Source organism: Pogonomyrmex barbatus, unplaced genomic scaffold (assembly GCF_055798465.1).
Source record: "Pogonomyrmex barbatus isolate J1 unplaced genomic scaffold, ASM5579846v1 scaffold7, whole genome shotgun sequence".
Lineage (NCBI taxonomy): Eukaryota > Metazoa > Arthropoda > Insecta > Hymenoptera > Formicidae > Pogonomyrmex > Pogonomyrmex barbatus.
The window spans coordinates 4,796,213-4,809,840 of NW_028297171.1; the positions used below are offsets into that span (position 1 = coordinate 4,796,213).

Here is a 13,628-nt window from a genome sequence, read left to right on the forward strand (position 1 = left end):
AGAGAGACGATGACTTTGCATCGTTTACGCTCCTGTTGCGACTCCGAACGCGCGTTGCCGCGCGCGGTTCCAGAAACAGGGCCGACGGCCGCCTTCCAGTTTTTTTCTCTGTACCTATCTTTCTCTATCTCTCTCTTCCTCTCTCTGTAAGAATCTCTATGACGATTTTATTCGAAGCACTTCTATCCGCGAAGTGCGGGCAAACGCACCTCGTGCGCTAGATTCGCCCCAGATTGAAGTAGGATGCACGACTGCGGGCGAATTGGAGGGAAGAAATTACGAAAGTCGAGGAACGCGCATTTCGGGGATTTCATACGTGCGGAAAAGAGCGAGGATTTCACTAGGAAAATTTCCACAAGTCGTTAAACCGACTTGTGGAAATTGATATGTTTCGATGGTGAAAAAAAATCCGAGTTTCTCCATGCAAGAGACGCGTATATATCTAATTGACTATCGGGACCCGATCTTCTCAAGCGTCACGAATTAATTTCAGCATGGTTACAACGAGGAGTTTCTAAGACTGCAAATTCATGTACTCGTAACAGTATTTCGAATTGGAATACGTTAAAGCCGCACGGCGATCTTCATTCCTTCTCCTGATGTCTATCATCATTTCAGAAGGAGGGCAATGGCCTTGCGATCTGCATGAATTTTCTATGATCGTTTGAAGCCTGAAGACCGTAACGTTCTTCGTGATCGCTGACGCTTGCTGTATGGCGAAATAAGTAAGGAGAATAAGAAATGGAGGCAAATTGATCCATCGTAAGCTACGCATATAACAAATCATCCGTTTCCTGATGAATTCTCTCTTTCCGGATTGTATTTCTCTTCTTGCAAGAAATATTTCGTATTGACAAATCTACTATCCAGCAAAAAATTGTAAGCAAACAAATACTTGTGAATATTAAAAATTATTTTAAATCACCGATGAAAGAAAATTTCATTGATTTTTCTTATTTTAATTTATATTTTGTGAAAAATATTTAAGTAGAAGGAAGGCACAGAGAAGGCAACTCTCCTCGAACTCGATTTCAGGAGTTTGAATTTTTCTTTTGTTGAATTTATATATATATATATATATATATATATATATATAAATATATAAATAATATATATTATAAATGTATATATAATATGTACGTATACTATGAAATATATATGTATATAAATTCACTGAGAGTTGCCTTCTCTGTTCTATTATTTGAAATTTAGCTTGACATATTATATCGTTATATTATTATTTAAATAGAGTACTAATAGTATATATATTATTAATTTCTCTATTTGTTTCATCCTAATGCCAACATTTAACTGCAACTTAGTTATCAGCTTGGAGCGTTTTCTCGGAATTTTTATTGTTAAGCGAGTCATAAGTTAAGGCAATTAATAGTATGTTATTATCTGTCGTAGGAATTTTTTCTCATCGGAACATATACCTGTGCCACACGATGCAAATATTTCTGTAGATGAAATCGTGAGTGTCGAGGAGAATCGTGGTGACGTACGGCAGTGAGAGGCGAGAATAAATTGATGTATCGGCGATAGAACGTCGTCAGGCATCTAGGCGTCAGAAAGGCGGTAATCGCGATCGCAATTAATGGCTCGCCGGGTATCGTGGGATAAATGTCTCCTATGTGTTGTCGTTTGCATATCTTAGAAACGGATTCTACTAAGCGAGAATGCTGACGCGGTGATCGTTTGATAAACTCCTTTCGATATTATTGTCTCGAGGGGAATGGCTGAAAAATCGCATCGATCGCATCGATCTAAAGCGTTAATCCTTTTTACGATTGATTTTGTCAAATTGATCACTGAACAATAAAACGGCGTATCGTAAAAAAAAAAAAAAAAGTATCGTGAAACGATTATTCTTACGATGCATATCGGACCATTTAGAACAAAATAACCTTTAGAATAAAATAACTATAATAGATAAACCTTTATCTTCGCAAATATTATCTACGAGCTGTCAGCGTCCGGATATGCGATTCGATTAGAAATATTTCTCTCCGTGGCGAACGGGCGGGTCCGTTTAAAAGCCGCGTCGGCGCTTTCCCTCCATTTACATGAGTTCGCTTCGCGTGGTATATTAATTCCATCGCGCGCGGGATTAATTCTTCGGGATTAGTCACGGCGATAGTCGATTGATGCGATCAGATAAAGCTGCCGATAAATAGCTAGATATATTTTGCACACAAACGAACGTGCGGACGAGCGCCAATGTGACGCGCCGTTAGCTCTGCCGATCGCGTAAACGCGCGAATAATTGCTCCGCGCTAATGAATAGGTCAATCTCGCCACGATACCTGTGATCTATGACGCATTAAATTCCGCGCGACCTTCGATCCGTCGAAGGCGAAGATCGTCGATTCTTAGGAGCAGTCGTCGCGACATAAATCAATCGGCGGAAAAGGGAACGCGCTCGTCGTGGAAAGTAATTGATTCTTTATCGGGGGAGACAGTCATGATTCGCTCATGCGAATGACACAGATTAAGAGATAACGCCGGACTATTCCGCGATTTCACGCTCGCCGCTCATTTCGATCGGTAATCTACTGGGATGGGAATAGCGGTAATTAATGTTCAAACACACATCTCGCACGCACACGTATTCCACAATCGATTCCGTTAACTGTTAAGCAAACTATTGCCGTGCCGAGTCTTCTTTGGCGTCGCAATTCAAAGAGATATGGAAGTGAAACACGTGTGCTAAATTTTATATCTACATCTACTCCAGAGACTAACGACACGGGCGCGCTTTTCGCGCGATTGTGCTTTTCGCCGATTGTTGTCTCAGTTGCGCGATAAATCACGCAGCGAAACGTCACGTTAAACCTTCGTAACACTCCGCCAAGACGACAGATCGGATCTCCTCCGTGCGCGCGCGAAGCCGTGCGTCGCGCCAAAAATACGCTTCGGGTTCCCGGACGAATAAATTACGCCGCGAAATCTCCAATGTGGTGATCCCGACCGCGAGGGAAACGATTGGTTGCCGAACACTCGGAGCGATCCCAGATTAAATCGCTGACCTGTTTTGCGCGACGCGCGCTTTCGTTCCGCCCCCAAATCTAACGAAGAAAACGCACATCCCGTGCAAGAGTACCGTTCGATCGCGAGCCAGTGCGGCGCGATATGTACGCGGCGGATTCATAAATAAACTGGAGGTAGTGCGTTGCGTGGGTGTGGTCAGTCTGCCGAGCTCTCGGAGAACGACCTACGTCGGCGATTAGCAAACAAGAAGGATAGAAGGCACAAAGTTGACCGAGCTGAACTTCCATTAAGCCGTACGAGAGTACATTTCACAGTTACATTAGTGTGAACGAGAAAGACAAATTTATAATTGTCTCTTCTATAGACTCCTACGGTTTGTCTCGCATAGGAGCAAAGCCAACGCATAAATCAACGCGAATTGCTTCGGAAACGTTCGCTCACCTGTGACATTCATCTGCGCGAAGAACTTGATTATATTTTTAGATATAGCAAATTTGCGATTCGAATTCGATTTCTTTAGATTCTTTATAGCTCTCTCTCTCTATATATTCTTCAATTTTTGTAGTTACTTTCTTTTAATTTGGCATCGATATTACGTTAATTCTACGAGATAGTTCTCGAAGGATCATGCGTCGTTGTACGACTATCTTCTGTCTTCGATCTTCATACGATCGACGCCTGATTACAATCCTTCCTTCTCCCTCGCCGCTCTTTTTCTCTCTCTCTCTCTCTCTCTCTCTCTCTCTCTCTCTCTCTTTCTCTCTCTTTCTCTCTTATCCGAGTCCTATATGTTGCGCCACGGCGGAGACCTTTCTCTCGAGAGAAGCTTTTCCACCTCGCGGACATATCGGACGTTCTTATCTCGGCCGGCCAGCGGGCTGCGCAAGGGCTACCGGCTGGAATCAGATAACGCGACGAGCGGAGACAAAAGGATGCATTAGCCAACAAGCCGGTGGCTAATTATCCCGCACTTCCATTTTCGAGGATAGGCGTGACCCGTACAATCGCCGGGAGGCGAGAGAAGGAGAAAGAGAGAGCCGCAGGAAGGAGAGGAGAGTCGAATCCCGGGGATCTCGCCGAATCGCAATGACAAATCCTGCATAAATTACGACTGCCAAGGCCGGCCGGTGATCGGTCACGTCTCTCCGCGTCGACTGTGCCGTTTGCCGATCGACTCGGATATTTTTGCGTTACGTAACAGCTTGAACAGCGAGAGCAGCAGACGGTGATTATGATGGTCGTGCGGCGATTTAAAGATCGACCGCCGTCGACTTCCGGCACGACAGAATTGATCGCAGATTTTTTTGCACGGGCTCTTTTTTTCTATCCATCGCACGACAAACGAGCTTCGGATTTTACGTGTGAATTTTATTTTGTTTTTTTTTTTCTCGTTTAATATCTATGAAGCTTGAAGTTGCTTTTTGCTGTCGACTATTGACATTCAAAGATGACACAATGAAAAGAGTATGCGTTTTTTTGTTACTTGAATTCAAGAATAATTTTGTGAGATAAGCGAGTAGTTTCGTAATTATTGCACAAATTCATTTGTACTGCAAAGAATATAATTTATAACTTCACGATATGTCAATTTTCTTTTTATTTTAAAGTAATCTGATTGCTTTTAAAAACTTTGGCTATCAGAATAATACATTATATATCTTCAAGAATTAAAAATAACTAAAAATTACATTTCATGATTAGATAATATTTAGAATTTCGTCAATTGCAACATAAATATAAGAGTAGTAAATTATGAATTAGATTTAAATCATTGTTACCAATCCATTATAAGTAAGTTTGTTTCTTTATATATTTGTGACGACTGAATATAAAAAAATTCATACTTTTACCATGTATTAAATAGTGCAATTTTCGATTTTACTGATTTTCCTACTTGACCCCGATGATGATTAAACAAGGACGTTATTCGTATTGTTGCTTACCTGAAACAGAAATAAGAACATACATATTAGTACAATAGTAATATAATTTAACTTTAGCTTATTTTTTATTTCATTTCTTAAATCAGTTTTCTATGTAAAATATCTTCTCTCTTTAAAACTACTAGGACTAGTTATAACTATTTATACTCTATTTTGATTTTAAATTAGCCGAAGAATTTTTCGAGGACAATCAATGATTTTCGGAATATTTCATAATTGTCATAAAATTCCATGATATAACTTCAACAGGTATAAATGTTAGGCAACAATAGGCGTGGAAGGCGCTTGTACACGCGTTAATCATCGCGGGTGTTAACGCGCTTAATGAAATTCACAATCGCTTTCGCGGAATCAATGTGAATGAACCCACGCCCCGTTCGCATTTTGCGCTCCCGAAACGACACAATGGTGATCATCGAGCAGAAACCGAGGGAGGTGGGCCGTAGGTGTCTCCTCGATGCCGATTGCGTGATCGCTCGAGAAAGGCGGAGAAGTGAATCTCTACTCTGGTGTCCCATGTCGAGCTTCCGACTTCAGGGAAAATTGGCACTTATCGCACCGGTCGTTTGCGGTCGACGGTGACCGGCGGGCGGGAAGGACACGCGTTCGCCATTGTCCGGGATGAGATCGGATCGGATCTGTCCCCGGTATTGTCCGGGCCCGACCGCGTGAGCGACCGTACGCAACTGGGTCGCCCCCGACGACACCCCAAGTTGACAGTTTCCAGACCGATGATCGGGACGAGGGAGGCTATTGTGCGCCTCGTCGATCGCATGACGGGGCATTGTGTACCTAACGGACATCGGCACGCCAAGTCGGTGACATCGTGCATCACGTCGATGATTCGTAAAAGCATAACAGGATTATCCCCAGGATCAAAGGTTCTCTTCAATAGGGAGGTGAGAGGGACGCAAAGTCGCGTTCGGTCACACCTACGCGTCGCATTGTGTCCGATAGCATCAATGCGAACCTGTCGACCTCGAGAGGACACCGTCTTTCGGGTAGATGGCAAAGATTACCGTCGTTTCTTCAAAGCCACTCGCATGGTGGCATTTTTCTTCGCGAATGCATGCGGCAGCGGCGGCGGCGAGCGCAGAGGCAGATATTAAATCGCGATCGTAGAGATAGAGAAGCTTTTACGGAGATTAATCAGCGAGCGCGGATCTAACGAAGCGGATGGTAATTATCTTAGCTACGCGCGAGCTTCGATTTAAGCGCTTTACAATCCGGCAGTAAAATCTCGGTGATTCTGTCCATTCGTACTTTTAGGAGGATCAGAGGTGAAGTGCTGCGAGTGAAGATTTTTTAAAATAAAATTTTAAGTTACATTTTTCGACGATTTCCTCAAATGGGAAAATATTCAAGATAAAAGCTCCCGCTTATTATTATGAGGAAAAGAAAGGCGTGGATTAAGTGAGTTAAATATATTATTTTTATAAAAAATATACATAACATATATAATTAAAATACATTATAATTCTCTAAATTTTTCGGTCCATTAACATTTCGTATATCTTTTAAAATTTGAGCTTTATATTGGCCTCATTATATCATTTCTATGCTGATTAATATACGCTCATAATTAATTTGTTATTGAATCTTTGCATTTGAAAAAAAATGCATGTCGAGCAGATAATTTCTTGACCGGGACAGGGACCGAGGAGGGGAAGGCAGATCCGATTAACGTCACTTCTTTTCCCATCATTTCCCACGAGCCATTCCCATGCAATGCAAAACTTCAGCGGGACGACTCAAGGCTGAAAGATACCAGGTGCATCGGCACCGTTCCGCTTGCATCGCGACGGGTCTCATTCCAGGCGAGATGACGAAGCCAGTATAGAGTCGGCAAGAAGGGAATAAGGAAGAGAGCGGGCGCGCGGGCGAGAGAGGGGGAGGGGGTAAGGACGTGGCGGCGTGAAGAGGCGGAGGAGGAGGACGGGGAAGAACGAGAAGAAACGGACCAAAAGACCGGAGTGTGATGAAATCGGCGGGCATGGCGATGACGGGATACGACGAGATGGAGGCGAGAGAGGAGCCTCCTGGCAATTAGCTCAAACGAACCGGGAGTGGCGTGACACGTACTTTGTCGCGCACGTCTTCTGACATCAGCCACCGTGGGAGATGTCAGTCCCAGTGGGCTCCCTCGTCGCCGTCGTCGACGACCGTCATCACGATCGTCGCCGTCATCATCGTTGTCGTTGTCGTCCTACCATGCGATCGACGACGGGGGCCCACGGCAAAACCACGGCGACTGGTGATAATTGTTTGCCGGCGTGAGGATGCGCACGAAGGCCGAATCTGCTAGCCTATTCGACGTAAACGTGCACCGGCGAAAAGTCGTTTCGACCCGAAAGAAGATCGATTGGATTTGCGAGTCTCCTCCTCCTCCTCCCTCCTCCCCCGTCACGTCGTTCTTCGAGCAGAGGCCGCGACTGCTTCAATATCGTTGCGTGTCGGTTGTATGTGAGTTGCACACAAGCAATATAAATTTTTACACAATGTTTATCATTATATCATTGCAATATTATTCTATACCAATAGTAAATATCATCTGTCATTGTCGTTAAATATATTCTATTTCTTTCACTGAAATATCTCCTTGCTCAAATAATGTTTAAATATGTGAAACACATTAATACCATCACAGAGAATAAGATTTTAATATCATTTTTCTGTATTTTTTCGCGACCATTTGAAATCAGTACATACATTCTAAGTAATAAGAGAGAAAAAAACAATGTAACGATTATGAATTATCACCACAACTAAACCCGCTAAATAATTGCTCATTAACTCACTGCCGAGTTATTTCTCATTATCGTACATCATTACCATTAATTACCAAAATTGTATTGTTCCGTGACTCTTTGTGCGAGCTTTTTACCTTTCTGTTCGATCGCAATGCACATTCTCGGGCGAACGGAGCGGCGAAACTCTGAAAGAGAGAAAAAAAGAGAAAGAGGGGGGAGAGAGAGAGAGAGAGAGAGAGAGAGAGAGAGAGAGAGGGATGGCGGTTGATAACTATCGAAATCAATGTACGGGCAGCCTCCGTCGGCAGATCACGAGAGCCAGATAACATAGACGCGGCGGAGATTTTAGTGGGGGTCACGAGAAAGAGAGATGCGATCTATAAACCGTAGAAAATCCTCCACCGGCTTTTCGTCGTCGAAGCCATCGAGGAGCGAAGAAAGGCTCCCTCGCCAGACAGCCCGAGATTCGATCGCGAGACCGTGGCGAGAAGGCGTCGCTCGCTCCTTCCTCTCGTGAGGACGCGATAATCAGATAATGCCGGGATTAAAAGTGTTGCCGCGCGGCGGCATTAAATATAGATTTCGTTAATGACAGGTCCTGCCGCGGGAGCACCTTCCAAGCCAGGAGGCTCCTCTCTTGCCGCGGAGTTTTCTGTGGCCTACGATCACGGCGGCTCGGATGTAACCGCGTGAAATCATCCGTCTTGCACCGCTGCGTTCGACCTCTCCTATTATCGTCGACAAGTTTTTTACACGTCACGTTCGTTAGAGCGCACCTCCCCGCGCTGGGATGGAATATCTCGTTCACCAAAAACGAGGTAAGGAATTGTACCTCGTACTCTTACCTCTTGCCAGACTCAAAGTATCCAACTATTTGTACCTTTTATTCTTACTTACTATAACTCACATTTATAATTCTTATGGGTATAACAAGGAGAGAGAGAGAGAGAGAGAGAGAGAGAGAGATAAGGCTTCCCGCGGAGATAATACCTTTGATATAACACTCTCGGTTTACGGTGTTAAATCGAGAATCACATATTCCTAGCAACAGTTAGATAATAATCGATCTATTCTTAGTCGTATCGAGCGTACTGCGGTATGATAATCGGAATGGGGATCTCTTGTTGAAGATGAAATGGAGCATACGCTGTTAATCGCGCGTAAAGATATTTAGGAATCAGCCGAACGGAACGGTGCAAAGTGCAAGATTGCCTGTCTCGGGCTGATGCGGACGTTCCCGGGACCGTTCGTCGTCCGTTCCTGTTCGTGACGCGTTTCATCGAGTTCTTCGAGTTCTTGCGCTCGCGCATTTTCAACGGCGACGACGACGGGAGAACGACGACGACGACGGGAGAAACGCGCGGAATGCCGCTGCTGGGCATCTTAATGCGTTCTAAATTGCGGCGAATGCGCTTTAATTGATTGACAAAAAGCGCCAGGCGGAAAAAGGCCGGTTCGCGCCCGGTTGTTGCCTGATGGAATAACCGTGGTAATGGTGCCAGGTAGGCCGGCTTCGCCGTCGTGTCACTCGTTCGTTCCTCCGCGCGCGTGATACGCTCCCCGCCCACCCCGCCTCCCCCTCCCCTCCTCATCCCCAGACACCTCGCCGACACCTCGAGGAGAGACGGCGATCGTTCTCTTGACAAATTGACTTTTAATGCGTTACTCCTTCTCCCTCTCGCGACCTGGCCGGTTTCAAAATTCGAGACCGCGAAGAACTTCTTCGAACGCTCCACTTTCGCGCGGACGACTTACGTGAGTATTCTTGCACGTTGGTGCTAATCGCAGGTGACACACAACTCACTCTCGAGCCTGATCTGTCTAAGATAGCAGACGCAAATGTATAAATATTTCACACATATATTAAATATATTTACTAAATTGGAAGGCGAAATTTTATGTGTTGTAACGTTAGTGTCATACTAAATTTTGTTAATCTATATGAAAATATCTTTTACGTATATAAGAATTAAACAAATGTACCTGGCATTAAAAATATAACAAAAATATGACTGTTTCTCTCATAATATTGTATCATTTATATAATTGATATTGAGTATGTATTTTAATTTGAAAATTATGTTAAATATCAAAGAAAGTATTACTGTTTTGATTACCTTTAATCACAATATTTATTAAAAATTAAATTAAATTAAACTGAAAATAAGAATATTATTGTATCATTTTACGTGAAAATATAATTGTTTATGTGCTGAAAATTTGTTGATGTAGAGAAACAAAAGAGATTTTAAATTCCACCATTGTGAATACACTTATATGACACGTGTTATTACGAGAAGATTCCTTTGAATATTGTCGTCAGTCGTTTAACAAAATTGAAATAAGCATTGCTGCGGCCGACAGTAATCGATTATTTCGGGACGAGATTCCAAATCGAATTTCCATCCTTAATTGGCCACGGGAGATGAGAGTCGCGCAGATAACGATTCGTAAAAAGCACACTATGTCACAGCCCCACAGTAATTTAAATCTCATTATATTGGCCCGTGGTTTGCGGTTTTGATACAGCGGCTCTCATTCCGTTCAGGTGTTTCTGTACCGACACATCGACATGTCGATCCATCAAGAAAAATTAATAACAGCAAATAATCTAATTAATTATATTAATAAGTGAGTTCCTAGTATTTAATATTGTAAGTAAATTCTTTATTAGATACGTAACAATGTGGAAGCAAATGCGATGCGATTCTTGGATAATTAAAGGATTATATTGCATCACAAAATGCAATACTGTTTATGTTGCAAATAAAGTGCTGTTCGAGCTATATTACGCTCCATGTCATTATTTAATCGCATATTTATGTTAAACTTCTGGTTAATGTAATTACAGGATTAACGTTCATTTTCCATGGGACAAAATCTGACAATTGAGGGATGATTTCGTGGATAGAGCCCTGTCACTTTTGAGAAGCTCTGGTTTCACGGATACCTTCCGTCCTATAATATTACCAATCAAGACGGGAATTCGGCATGCACACGAAACGACGAATATGAATCACGGCCCTTCCAGCGGCGCGCGGATCATACCGAAAGTAATGCTCACTGACGTATCCCGAAAAAGAAATTATAAGTCATAATCACGCGCGAATTTCTCAGGGCTCCCGGGGCGGATAATGCAACTCCCGAAATATTATATGCGCATCGCTGACCGGGGGAGGGGGTGAGCGCGAGTTTTATAAACTGGCAACGTAACCGAACGAAGAGGGAGGAGGAGGGAGGAGGGGGTGGTTATGCAAACATTCCGCGCGTCGTTCCGCGTGTCCGGTAATGATATTAAAATGTAAAATGTAACCGGCGCCGCGTTGCACCGGCGGAATTAAAAACGCGCTGCGCCACGGATTGCATCGCGCCGTGTAAAAACCTTGCAAGCAATTTTCGCAATTTATTTTATATCGCGATTTTCGATACGCGTTTCGTGCCATTTCGAGCGCGGTCCTTTTCCATTACCCGTTTTTTTTTTTTTTGGCATGTAATATAATATCATATGATATAACGCTGCATTTTGTATCATGTATTCAATCAGAAAATGTGCCCAAATTTTTGTGAATATCGCTGAATTCACGTAAGCGAGTTTCGTTGACTAATTCGACGTAATAAAATATTTCTCTCAAAGCTGCAGTCGCGTTTACGGATTTGGATTTTTTTCCTCGGATTTAGCCCGTGAACGATTACGACGGACGGGGGATGACAAAAGAAGGTTGGAAAACGAGAGAGGATGGCTGGTGTCGCGGCAAGAAGCGGCGGGTCGCGCGAGCAACAAGTGGTAGATGCGAAAGAGAGATCGACGGATGTCAAGTCGTGGGGAAATAAAAAAGTCCCTTATCCTCCGCGGGGCGGGCTAATAAAGGTCCGTGACAACAAGCGACAAGAGGGTTCGTCCGGAACTCGGGAGGGAAGAACGGCAGGAAGCAGAACGAGAGGCTTAAAATACCGAGCCGGCACAATGGAATTTTATCGAGGCACCTCCGGCCTTTTTTCTTTTTCCCTCTCCCTTCTGTCTCTCTTTTCCACTCGTTTCGCGGTAATTCGACCTATCGCGCGCGTAAGCAGATAAAGCTTTTGCGTCAAGCGGAAGATAGAAGTTTTACGGTTTTTCCGCGAAGCGCCGAATTACTCGTGAAAATGACCATGACAGAAAAGTTTTGTAGTCGCATTAGCTTTCACGCAAGATTTGTTAATTTCATTAATTCTGTTCTTCAGAATTACAATCAGTGTAATTAAAATTTATTATCAATTATCTGATTTGAAACGTACTGTATAATTTATCATAAGGGAAAGAAAAATCGTAATTTTTAACAAAGACTAAAAATGAAAACATCACTTTCTGATTGTTGAAAATTAATAATTCTTAAATCGCAATAATTCAATTTGTATTTCTAATTTCCCGTCTGCCGTCAATCGGCGAGATAAAAATTTCTACGATTTTCATTGCAAAGAATTTATCTCGGAACCATCCTGATTGGGAGCGCGAGGTTGTAATGTCCGACGTAGGGTGAGGGCAAAAATGCAGAGGCCGCAATTCCTCGATGCATCCTCAAACGGTTTTCGACCCACTCGAGTGCGCCCGTGAAACTTCTAGTTGCCAATGCGATCGGATCTCTCTTTCGGGAAAGGGGCAGGGGTGGTGCTGACGGATGCCAGCGTACGGATGCCAATGCATTCGAAAAAAAGCAAGAAAGTTCCCGTAGGAGGAGATCGACTGATTTAATTAATTCCGCCGATCCGTAGGCTTTGATCCACCATCGGCGGAATATCGCGAGTTCACCACGACGGAAAACAAATATACGAAGTCCAGCGCGGCGTAACTCCCGGCCTGCTTAACATTACGTAAAAACCAATTACGTGGGAATGCCTCTGTTGATTGGTATCGGAGATGGCCCCCGGGAGTGGTGGTGGAACGGAAGCTCGGGATCAAAAATGCCCGTAGGAGAAGGAGGACAGGAGATCGCGTTGGTATCGTCAAAATGTATCCGATGTCAAGAGAAACGACTGGAGTCGGAGGTGGACTTCCACTGTGTTTAATGGAGGGGGAGGAGACGTTGCATGGCACGTGTCACTTTGAAGCCCGTCCATGGGGAGGAATCGCGTATCACCGGACAGAAATTTTCCAGCAAACCTCGTTAAGTTTTCATTTGCCAAATGCAGATGGCATCGGTTCAAGTCCTGGCCGGACGGTCAGAACTGTAATGCCGCCGGCAATTATCTCGCCCCTTTTTTTCCCTTCCCTCGCGATATCGACCGTGTGTGGAACCCCTGTAACATATGCGAACACTGAGCTTAATCCAAAAAAAGAGAGAAGGAGAGAGATTTGTGTCTCTCGGCGACGGAAAGTGCACAGTCAACGTTCTTAATAAACTCAGAATCTGAAAAATGAGAAATCGGCGGAATGTAAAGGAAAGACATTAATTCTCAAACTCACAATTCCAATGTAAGGAACGTAAAGCGTGCAAAAGCCCAAGACAATGAAAGAATGATCTTGCAAAATTTAACAATGGTATACAATATTAGTACCTAGAACACACTAGAATTAAAGTAAACTGGCGAAGTCTAATAAAGAAAGTTACAGCAAAGTTGCTTCACTCGGAGCAAACTGTCGGAGACTTTCCTACGGATCCTGAGTATACCACCGTCTAAGTAAACAGGAAAGTGAAGCTAAAACTAGCCGCGAAATGCGGCCGGATCCGGATATTAAATCAATTCGAGTGTGCAAATACATCCTTGCGCGTACGTAGAATCGGGGATCTAGGGAGCGACAGAGATGAGAAAGGAAGGGCACGTGGTAACGTGAGGAACGGGAGATTGGGGGGGACGGAGGGAACTGTTACTGTCCACAGATATAGAGAGTATGTACCCGAAACCATAAACGGAGTTCGGACAAACCCCCGAGTAACCGCCGGGAGGGGCGCATCCGACGACCTCTCTG

At 43.8% G+C, this 13,628-nt stretch overlaps 1 protein-coding gene and 1 long non-coding RNA gene across 4 annotated transcripts in view; one reads left to right on the forward strand and one right to left on the reverse strand.

Moving 5' to 3' along the window:
• The window catches only part of LOC105427321 (uncharacterized), a 345,326-nt gene that overhangs the window by 82,066 nt on the left and 249,632 nt on the right, over positions 1 to 13,628 (reverse strand). The window lies entirely within an intron of this gene.
• On the forward strand, positions 624 to 1,851 carry LOC148934943 (uncharacterized). Its single transcript, XR_016140862.1, has 2 exons — positions 624 to 879; positions 1,411 to 1,851. It is a non-coding gene; the product is annotated as an uncharacterized LOC148934943 (long non-coding RNA).